General features: G+C 54.9%; 1 pseudogene; it reads left to right on the forward strand.

Moving 5' to 3' along the window:
• The first annotated feature begins 713 nt into the window (after window positions 1-713).
• LOC119272483 lies at window positions 714-3219 on the forward strand (annotated as a pseudogene).
• Window positions 3220-10870: the final 7651 nt, after the last annotated feature.

The following is a 10870-nucleotide window of genomic DNA, read 5'->3' on the forward strand; positions in this document are numbered from 1 at the left end:
AAAACTCTAGTCAAATTTGCTAACATAATGAGAAGTTTTTTTTCAATTTTTTAGGTCATAATAAAATAGTTAACATGATTTAGCACCTTACTTTTAGTCGATTACGACCAATTTAAATGGTCAAAATATCATATGTGTATACTGCGTTCTGATTGGTCCAGGGGCCTCTCACGCGGATCGCGGATAAATCACCGTCGGATGCTCCGGGATACAACGGCCCGCAGCTCACCCTCTCACCCACCCACCACGATCTACCCCTCAAGAAAAAAACCCACCACACACCACTCCTCTCTCTCCACGCGCAGCGAACCCTAGCGCTCTCACCCTCTCCCTCCCTCTGGATCTCGACGCGCCACCACCCCGACCTGCTCCTCAACGGGCTCCTCATCGTCCTCCCTCCCACCCACCATGAGCTACCCCTAAAAAACCACCGTGATCTGCTCTCTCCCCCGCGCAGCGAACCCTAGCGCTCCCCGATCCAGATCCCTCCCATCCCGTCCCCTCGCCGCCACCCACCGCCGCTCGCCGCCGGCCTCAACCCCCTCCCCCTGCCCTCCGAACACTGTCGCCGGCCAGATCCACCGCAGCCCCCTCCCTGTCACCTCCTCCTTCCTCCAGTACCACCTCTCCAACCTCGCCTCTCGCTTCGCTGCCCTGCGCTCGCCGAGGCGCACCTGCCGGTGCCCCATTGCGCACCCGCACTCGGACCAGCAATGAGTTCATGCTCGTCTCAGCAGCCCAACCCCACCCAATGCGTCACCGCCGCTAGGGTTTCTCACCCAGCCTTCCCCGGCAGCCGCCCGCGTAGGAGGAAGGAGCCCGAGTCTCCAGCGGCCATGAGCGACGGCAAGGATACCCTCGACCTCTCCGCCCTCGGCGCCGCCATCCCGCTCTCACTCCCGCGCGTCGGATTCGGTAATTGGTCTCTCCGGCGCCGCGTCCGGTTCTTCGCCGCTCGTTTTTGGGTTGTGGGGGTGAGATTTGTGACGATTTGCTTGGTTTTTGCAGTTGTTCCACGAGTCCTTCGACGAGGGCTTCCAGGGGAGCTGGATCGTCTCTGGCAAGGAAGAGTACACAGGTAAATTCCGTCTCTCTCTCCCTCTCTCTCCCCTTTTGTGCTTGTCTTGTCCGATCTGTGAGAGATCCGTGGATGTAGTGTAGTTCTGCATCTGATGCGGTGAACGGGTGATATGCTTCTATGTGGAATTCAATTCCAGTGTGTAGGCGAGGTAGTGATGATAAAGTAATCTTCCTGGCATGATTTAGACCATTAGAGAGAGTCCAACATTTACCATGGTAGGCAACAGCCATGATCCATGTTAGGATGTTTTTGTAGGGATACATTGTTGTGTACTTATTGAGAATGATTGCAATGACTTGGTTTTTTTCTACATATAGAATACAATTTTCAGTCACTGGAGAAACTTCATAAGATTATGTGTGTTGTTCACCTACAATTTTGTTTAACTGTTCATGATTAAAATTCAGTGGCTCCTCTTCTTTATACACGTGAATGTGTAGTTCACCTACAATTTTGTGTGCTGCTCACACTGAGAGTTTGCAAACAAGTTTTTATCTCCCCAAATAGGTCACAGAAGTTTGTGCTGATTGCCATTACAGGTTGAATTTGTCGGCGGCCTATCTTTTGTCTAGTGCATTAGAGGCATGTCCTCACTGAGAACTGAAATAGTGAACTGAAGGTTCACGTGCCATGTGCCGCCATAGCATACTTCTCACACCACACCAACCTGTGACTTCACAACATAGTGGCGAGGTACTTTGTATCTACAAAATTTGGGCGTGGTCTTTTTTCCAAACCAACTAAATATACGCTTTAGTTCAAGGACATGTCTGAAAATGGTCATCAAGTTTAGACACTCTCAGTGCATCTGATGAAACGAGAGTTAAGAAGTGGCCCTGCAAAATATTTATTTTCCCAACAAAAAAAGAATTAATTAAGAAGTGAAATGATTTAGGGCTTCTTTGGACACAAAGAAATTTCTGTATGTTGAAAAACGCTGCAGGACTTGTTCAGTGCATGCCAGGTCTCTCCTTGATTAGTACGCTATGCCCAATCTGTTGTTCAAGTTCGGGCTAGTTGAATATTAGATTCAGACAATGAAGTGCTTTTTTTACTACCAGAATATGTGATAAAGCAACAAAAAGGCAACCACATACAAAGGATCCTGCGCATGGAATGGATCCTGTTGGGTGCTAATTCTAGTTATTTTATATGAAGAAACACTTACCGTGCAGCCATCTAATATGAAATTCTAATAATATGTGATGTCTGATTGTTTTTTAGTTGTATATGCCATTCGTGCATGAATTCCTTTTCTTATGTACCAACTCCCTAATCATGTTTTGTGTTTTCAGTTCACTATCTTAGGAGAACCGGGTGTGCTATATGGGGAAGCAAAGCAGCAGCCCACAACTCTGACTTGCGACTCCAGATGAAGGCACCACGATGCACCATGCTGCTCCCTTGGAAGACCGGCTGAGCGACGCAGCGGCGAAGGCAGTGAACGAGCGGCTGTCGTCGGGCGCCGCCAGCAACCTGAGCAGCCTCTGCTCCTGGGCCGACAAGGTCAGGTTCAGGTACTACTAGTCGGCGCCGCTCCACTTCATGGACGTCCCCGACAACGTCTGCAGCTCATACTACAACAACACGTAGCAATTAACCAACACTCTGTTTTGTTGGACTGAAACTGACTGTAGCATAATGGTTTGTGTGTTGTCTCACGGGACTGCAAGGACGAGGAGGGCATCAAGGTCCACTGCATCGCTGGTGCCATCAACAACTACGCCTCCCAGCTCCTCACCTAGGGATCATCATCGCCATCACCATCTTCTAAATCTTTCGGCCAACATAATGTTCAGTTACATCATACGAACTTCAGCACATCTCTTTTGGTTGAGTGAATTATTACTAAAGATGCCATGTTTTTTCTGCATGGAATACTGCAGATAACCTGACCGAAGCGCTCTTGTTCCTCTCAAACTTCATGGGCGACATCCACAAGGTAGTACTCCTGCCAAACCCCAAGTGCCCGAATTTTTGCAAGTGTTTATGTTCCTGGTTGCAACTTAAGCTGACACTTCTTGTTTATGTAGCCACTGCATGTGGGGTCCTCCTTTGTAAAAGAAGGGAACACCATCAACGTCCACTAGTACAGAAGGAAATATGTACTCCACCATTTAAGGCTAGTTCAGACTTAAGGATGAACCCTTCTCTGTGTAGTAGGATTCCAAGGAAACATATGGCAATAATGCTGAAACTTTTCACATTGGCGTTGCTATGTTTGATCTGGTGGTGCCAAAAAAAACTCATATGCTTATGCTGAGCTTACTTTTAATATCATTTTATTCTGTGTGATGAGCTTAGTTTTGTACTGTAGCCACCTTCTTGTTTACTTTGTTGAATCCTGTCTTGTGTACTAATCATGAGCTACTAGCATTTGGCTTCTGTGTGCTAATTAAACCTGATAAGTATGTATACTTCTTTGAGATACAAATTCCACATTGCATGTTTATGTGCTAATTAAACCTGATAAGTATGTGCCGGGTAAATGACCACGAGACAATAGGCCCCCCGAGGAGAGCTCGGGGACTGCCATCTTTTATCTATGAATGAAGAGTATCATGCTTATGATCATGTCATTACATTCACTTTTTTCGTCCGGCACCGGGTTCGACTAGTCGGCCCGGGGACTGGCCGCCTTGAGTTATATTAGAAGTCCTACCCGCGGTCAGAGAAGTAGTGTGCCGGCACCCAAGCCTTCTCTTGCCAGAAGTCGTAGTTCGAAGAACCGGCTGTCCGGCTGGTAAGAGCTAAAGGCAAGAAAGGACGCCCACACAAAAAACAGCTAGGGACTAACGGAGTAATATAACAAAAGCCAGTTTCTCTCCCACTGCTGACCGACTACCAGAGTAGCCGGCCGGCCGGCTTCCATTCACCTCGCTTCAATCTAAGAAAGCTCGAGTACTTTCCTTCCCCAAAGAAAAAAAAAATATATATATAGCCAAGTTCTTCCCTAGCCACAGGCTACAGAGCAGCTGCCGGTTGGGAAGGCAGCAGCCAGGGGAAGGCGGCAAAGGAAACAGCCTAAGGATAAAAAGCATACGCGAATGGAAGCCAAACACACACACGATCATATTTACACAAAAGACCTTCGTAAGGCCAGCATTCACCATAGTTTGAATACACCCCCATTGGGTGGAACTGCGCAAGTTTAATAAAAATTGTTCAAAGAGTAACAAGCAGGAAAAGCAAGGACGGCAGATTAAGCCAAGGGAGCGACTGGCGAGTCGGGCAGGTCGGTAGAGACGGCAGTGCTGGCTGGCGGAGTGGCCGGCTGGCGAACCTCGGCATGATCACCACCTCCCGCTGAGGGTGCGCTAGCACGCGCCTCGTTGCTAGAGGCACGGTCAGGCTGAGGCTGGCTGGCCGCTTCACCGGCCGGCTCGACGTCTTCGCCTTCCTCTCCTTCGTCGTCTTCACCTTCATCGCTGGAAGCGATCTCCTCCGCGGAGTCCTCACCCTCTGCCGAGTTCAGCCCGAACCATTCCTCTGGCTGGGCAACGCCGTCGTCGTTTATCTCAGGAGCAAAGGCGCTGATGTCAGTGCACTCAACGATCATCGAGGCACGCTGAGCGATGGCCGGCCACACCTCCTCCATCTCCTTGTCAGCTTCCAGCCGCCAGGTGTGCAGCTGGTCCAGGTTCATCCCGGGATACCAGGCTCGGACGAACTCCAGCGCCCGCCCAGCTCCAAGCCGGGCTGCCGATGCCTTCTAGGCCTCGAAGCAGCCAACCACAACCTCCAGCCAGTCGGCAGTCCGACTCGGGGTGCGGGGAATCGTTTCGCCTGGCCAGAGGGCGGCCAACACCTGCGCCCCGGCGCGCTGGAGGCGGCGGAGCATGCGGTGAGCCGGCTGCAGCCGAGCTTGGACCGCCAAGAGTTGCTCCTCAAGCGTCCGGCTCGCGTCTGGTGTGATTTCAGCACCCGCCTGCCGGCGCGCCTCGCGGTGGGCCTCGATGGTCTGGATGGCAAAGATGGAGTAGCCGGGGAAGTAGTCTGCACAAAGAACAAAAAGCAGCACAAGTTAGAACACAAATCAGGGGGCAAGGGGCAAGCAAGGAGTGAGGAAGGCGGCTTACCATCGATCAGATCCTCAAACCGGCCGTAGCCCTCGCTCAGCGCTTGTTTTGCCTCAGCCCAGCCCGCCGCTTCGGTCTCGAACTCAGCTTTGAGGGCGTCCTTGCTATCATGCGCCTTCTTTAGGGCCGCCTTGTGGCTCTCCTCCTGGTCGGCCAACTTCTTGGCCAGGCGGTCGCACTCCAGGACTAAGGCGTTGCACTCGGCTTCCTTGGCGCGAAGGGTGGTCTGGGCCCCGCTAAGGTGCTCCCTCAAGTCAGCATTGGCTCCTGTAAGCATGAAGACAAAGGAAAAATCAATAAGGAAGAAGTCGTCAGGGAAGATCCGACCCGACTGCTCAGCACTCGGCCCGAATCTCGGGGACTACACCCAGTGGGTGCGCTGACGCGCCCCCACGGGAAATGAACGAGACAAAGCACGCACTCCGGCTGTTGAACAGGTCCTCAGTTTTCTGGCCCAGCTCCTGAGCCTGGGAGTTGAAGGCAGCAGCGCGGAGGTTATGGTATTCCTGGAAGATCAGACAGGATGCAAGAATAAGATAGCTGTCAGGACCTAGTAAGTTCCAAGCCGCCTGCTCAGCAGCCGACTCGGAACTCAGGGACTACACCCAGTGGGTGCGCTGACGCGCCCCCATGTAAGAAATCAAAAAAGCAAAAAAACCAAGGCCAGAAGGCTCACCCGGATTACGGCCCGCGTCGTGAGGAACTCTTGGGTATATCGCTGTAGTGAGGTGGCCTGGGCTTGAAGCCGGTTTCAGACCTCCTGGGCCGCCATGTTCAGCTCGGCCGTCCCCCCACTGGGCGTCCACTCGGACATGCTGGCGCTGGCTTCCTCCAGGGCTTCCGTCGTCGGCCGGCGCCCGCAGCTCTGTGCGGCTCCGGCGTGGAGGTAGCTCCCCCTGCGCGCTGGCGAAATGCCGGCTGCACCTCGAGGCCGGCCCCTGCCTCCGGCTCACCCCCGGCCGACTGCTCTGGCGCCGCGGCTGGTCGGCCGCCTTGGCCCGCTCCAGTCGGCACCGTCTGCGGTGCCTCCTCCACGAAGACCACGTGGTCCTCCCTCCTCTCCATCACCGCTGGGTCTCGACCAGCCTCCTCCGATGAGGCACGGGGATGTCGGGAGCCACGGCGCGGAGGGAGCGATCAGCTACGGAGGCTGGTTGCGCGAGGCCTCCGCCTACCTCTCCGCGGCTGCCGCCTCCGCCCGGGCCTTGGCCATCGTGTCGGCCTGCTCCTTCGCCGCCTGGGCGGTCCTTCTCTCCGCCGCCTCCCACTCCTCCCGCGCCTCTCGTGCGTTCCGTTTCGTGGCCTCCATGAGGTCGGCGTGGGGATCGACGTGGCGGGAGCCTGAGGACCCTCCAGTCGGCCCGACTACGGAGCCGCCAGGACCTCGCTCGAGGGAAAGCGGTGCCCTGTCCGGCGAGCGAAGAAAAGTTTAGAAGAGCCTCAATCAAAGAAGACAACAAAAAATACAAGACGTTTTGACGCTTACGCCGAGATTGCCTGCGGCTGTTTCACCGCCTTGCGGAAGCGGGCCGCCTTCATGGCCGCCTCATCCCGTTTGGTCGCCGCGTGGAACCCTTGGATTTCTTCGGCCGGCTGCCTAAGTAGATCGATGCGGCCCGACGTTTCTGTGCACCGCCACGGGCAGCCGGCGCGGCCGACGGGCCCGCGCCTTGATGATCAAGCGCCGGCTGGCAGTGCGGAACAGCTTCGACCTCGTCATCATCCGGCCAGTCCTCGAGGCCGGCCCCGGGCCCCACGCCGCCTGCCTCGTCGCCTTCCCCCACGACGGCATCTTCCATCGACGTCGTCCACCGTGCGGTCGAGGAGGAGCTGGCCCTCTACCCCTGCGGCCCCAGCCGTCGGCGGAAGAAGAGGGTTCTGCTGAGGGCAAACCAATTGATCAGAAGTCGGCCATCATGAGGCCGGCTACAAAAAGGAAGAAGAGAGGAAAAACTTACGGTAGGCGGAGGGTTGGCGCGAGAATATGGCCCCTTGCCGTATCGCCAATCCTCGGCGAGCTTGCAGTTGGAGATGTAGTTCACCATGTAAGACACCTCGGCATGAGGCATCTCCCTGGTCCTCAGCCGGCACGGGTCAAAGCGGCCGCTCATCTGACAAATCATGTGAGGCCGGCCTTGTTGCGGGAGTACTCGGCGCTCCACGAAGGCGGCCACCAGGTCGGCTCCGGTCAGGCCCTCCGACTGGATCATCACCCGGAGCCGGGCGATGGATGCGTTCCCGGCCTGAGACAACGACCTGGCCCTGAAGCTCCACGAGGGTTGCCTCCCAGCCGGCGGGCCGGCTACGTAAGCCGGCAGGTTGACGAAGTCACCTTGCTGGGCGACGTTCTTCACGTAAAAATAGGACTTCTGCGTGAGCTTCACCGACTGGATCAGCGGGATGGACGGGAACGGATTGTTCTCGCCCGTCCGCCTCACGGCAATGAAGGCTCCGCAAGGGGCGGGCACGCCCGCGACGACGGTGCCAAGCTTGCACTGGAAGAATTCTCCCTAGAGCTCGAGAGTGGGGAGAACCCCAAGAAAGCCCTCGCACAGGGTGATGAAAGCCGACAGTAGCATCACCGCGTTGGGTGTAAGATGATGCGGCTGGAGGTGGTAAAACTCAAGAAAAGAGTGAAGGAATCCGCTCGCCGGGAGGCCGAAGCCGCGCAGGCAGTGCGAGCGGAAGATCACCCGCTCGCCCTCCTCCGGTGCCGGCGAAATCTCCCTCGCCGGCGCACGACGAACCCGCACATAGTTCTCGCCCGGCAGACGCCGCGTCCGGCGGAGGAACTCAACATGGTCCTCATGGACGTTGGAGCCGTCCCACGAGCTCGACAGCGCCATGGGGGTGACATCGCGAGGAACAAGGCGAGGCGACGGCAGAGACGTGCACGACCCCGCTACGGCGGGACCGAAGGAACCGAGAGGTCCGACGACGAAGCGGCGCGGCAATGGGTCACTGCAGCGGCGGAAGGAAGGAGAAGGAAGGTGAGAAAGGGTGGAGCGAGGGAGAGCGTGCGAACCTCTTCCGCTCCCTCTCCTCCCCCTACTTATGGACCCACGTGGCGGAGCCGAGGAGGCGCGGTGTGGGGGAACGTGGGATCAGCTGCGCCCACTCCCCCACGTCCCGCCATTATTGCGCCCCGATGACATAATGAAACCGCCGCGGGAAGGCGAGCGGTCCGTTGTGGGCCGCAGAAGATCCGCGCTTGGGCCGAGGCCTAGAAGTGGCGGGCCCGGGCCTGCAGCGGCGTCCCATCACGCGCGTGCGTTGGCAGGTTTTCCTTGTCGCGTGGCCCGCGGGGTGGCGCGCGGTCAGATCGCAGGCCGACCCACGTTCCCGCCTACAAGATACGGAGCTTTCCGAAGACGGCGCGCATAAGCGAAGCCGGCTCCTCAGGATAGGAAGCTGACCCAGCTTCTCGTCCCTTTGTCAGCCTCGAAGCTCGACCACCTTCGGGGACTACTGTCGGAGTAAATGACCACGAGTAGCCTAGCCGGCTCCCCCTGGCCTTTCTGAAAAAATTACGAGCCGATCCGGCCCCCAAGAATCCAAGATGTGGGGCCGCCTTCCCCTTGCCGGCTGTCTCCCAGGCCGACTATCGGAAGGCGGCCCGGCTTTAGCCCTCATGAAGAAAGCCACGAGAAGGCCGACTCCAAGAAGCCGGCTCCCACAAAGCGGGCGAGATCGTACCCTCGAAGCCTGCATCCACATAACGGCGATGTGACGGGGCGTGACTACAGTAAAGCCTACCGCCCCCGAATCCCGGAGCACGCCTGGCACAGTGCGCCGTACGAGGTGGCCATAACCCGTCTAGCGCGGCATTATTGCCATGTTGACCCTGATGCCACCCATGACGGGCCGTCAGCGTGGCCCACGGGCGGTGGGCCCCTTCAGGCAGAGAGACACCCGAAGGCGGCCAGGCCTCCCCCAGTCGGCCCAAGACAGGGCTGGCTCCCCACAGCCGGCTTACCTCCTCCCTCGAAGGAGACGCCCCATTAACAGCGATCGCCCGCCGGGCGGCGGCACTATAGCCACGCCCACCTCGGCGAGGCCCTCGTCACCAGGTTTGAGGCAACAGTAACCAGCCACCGACAGGGCCCCTGACAGTGGGGCCTGCCTGTCGACCAAGGAGCCGGCAGCCGGCGGGACCCACCAGCCGGCGGGTCCCAGCAGCCGGCGCAGAAGCCGGCGAGCGTAGACACAGATGGCTAGGGCCCACGCCCAGCCGGATTACCATTGTACCCCCGGGGGGTGGGCTTATATAAACCCCCCGGGGCACCCATGCAAAGGGTTGATCGGAGCTAGTTTTAGACACCACATAGAGAGAAAAGGAGAGCTAGCCGTGCCCTTCTCCTTCCTCTCGCCAAACAGCTCAAGGAGCATCTTGTAGCCACTTTTTCATCTAGTGATCATGCGGAGACCCCGCAGAGCAGCAGTAGGGGTGTTATCTCCATGGAGAGCCCTGAAGCTGGGTAAGATTCGCCGGCATGCATGTCTTTGCCTCATCCCGTTTCCAGGCACCGGCGACGTCTTACTGGCTCCCACAATGATAAGCCACCCGTTGGCATATGTCGCACCTACCACCCGACAGTATGTATACTTCTTTGAGATACAAATTCCACATTGCATGTTTATGAGGTTCAATTTCTACAGATGTTGCCAAATGAATGTGTCAACATGTCTCTCCTTAGGGGTTGTTTTAAACCGCAAATGATCTACTATATCAATTTTTTGTTGTTCAAAGATTGAAATCCTGATTCTTTTTCAAAGATTGAAATGTTGTTGACCCTGTTATTCTATGCTTAAATGGTAAAAATGTCACATTTTTCTTGTTCTAACCATTTTTCTTGATAACTTGCAGATGCCGGCCTTCATTCATGTTTTGTCGTGAGGTCCAGGATGAACAAGTTGGGAGAAGCATTGGAGCTAGTTATATTGTGATAGTTGTGTTACTGATGTGAACATTTTTTTATTGCAAACTTGATGTGAACCATATTTTTCTGTAATAATGTGTTACCAGGATGAACCATCCTTGTTGTGTTACCAGGATGAAAAAGTTTGATTGTAATAATGTGCCAAGTTTGGCTCGTTCCGATTGTATTCGTGATGTGAACCATATTTTTCCTGATTAGTCGTGCTCTGTTTGAAGCATTTTGTTTTCTCTCTGTTTGGATTTAAATATTGTTATTTATTTACTGGAAAATTGAGATCTAAAGAATATAACAGTGATAATTGGGACCCACTTGTTAGAACCTGACAACTGGGTCCCATCTCACCAGTGGGCACATCTTTTGGAAAAAATAAAATAAAAAGGCCATGGCCTAGAAAATAAAAAGGCCGAATTCTTGGGCCAGGCCCATGTAGCTAATAAGAGCATAGGAAAAAATATATATAAAGGCCGAATTGTTGGGCTAGGCCCATGTAGAATGCCGAACTGGACCGGGCTGAATCTTGTGCCACATCAGCTTGCCACGCTGGATGCCTACGCGGCCTGGGGAGGTTGCTAGTGACCAAAACAAACCAGTAGGCATATTTTGGTCGTAAACGTCTATGACCTTCTCACAGAGAAGGTCGTTAATTTCAGTTTATGACCGCCAGCTTTTGACCTTCTGTTTTTGGTCACAAAAAGGTCGCAAATGAAAAACAATGACCTTTCAATGACCAATAGTGAAGGTCACAAGTTGACATATTTCTTGTAGTGAAA

The sequence above is a fragment of the Triticum dicoccoides genome, chromosome 3A (assembly GCF_002162155.2).
Source record: "Triticum dicoccoides isolate Atlit2015 ecotype Zavitan chromosome 3A, WEW_v2.0, whole genome shotgun sequence".
NCBI classification, from domain to species: domain Eukaryota; kingdom Viridiplantae; phylum Streptophyta; class Magnoliopsida; order Poales; family Poaceae; genus Triticum; species Triticum dicoccoides.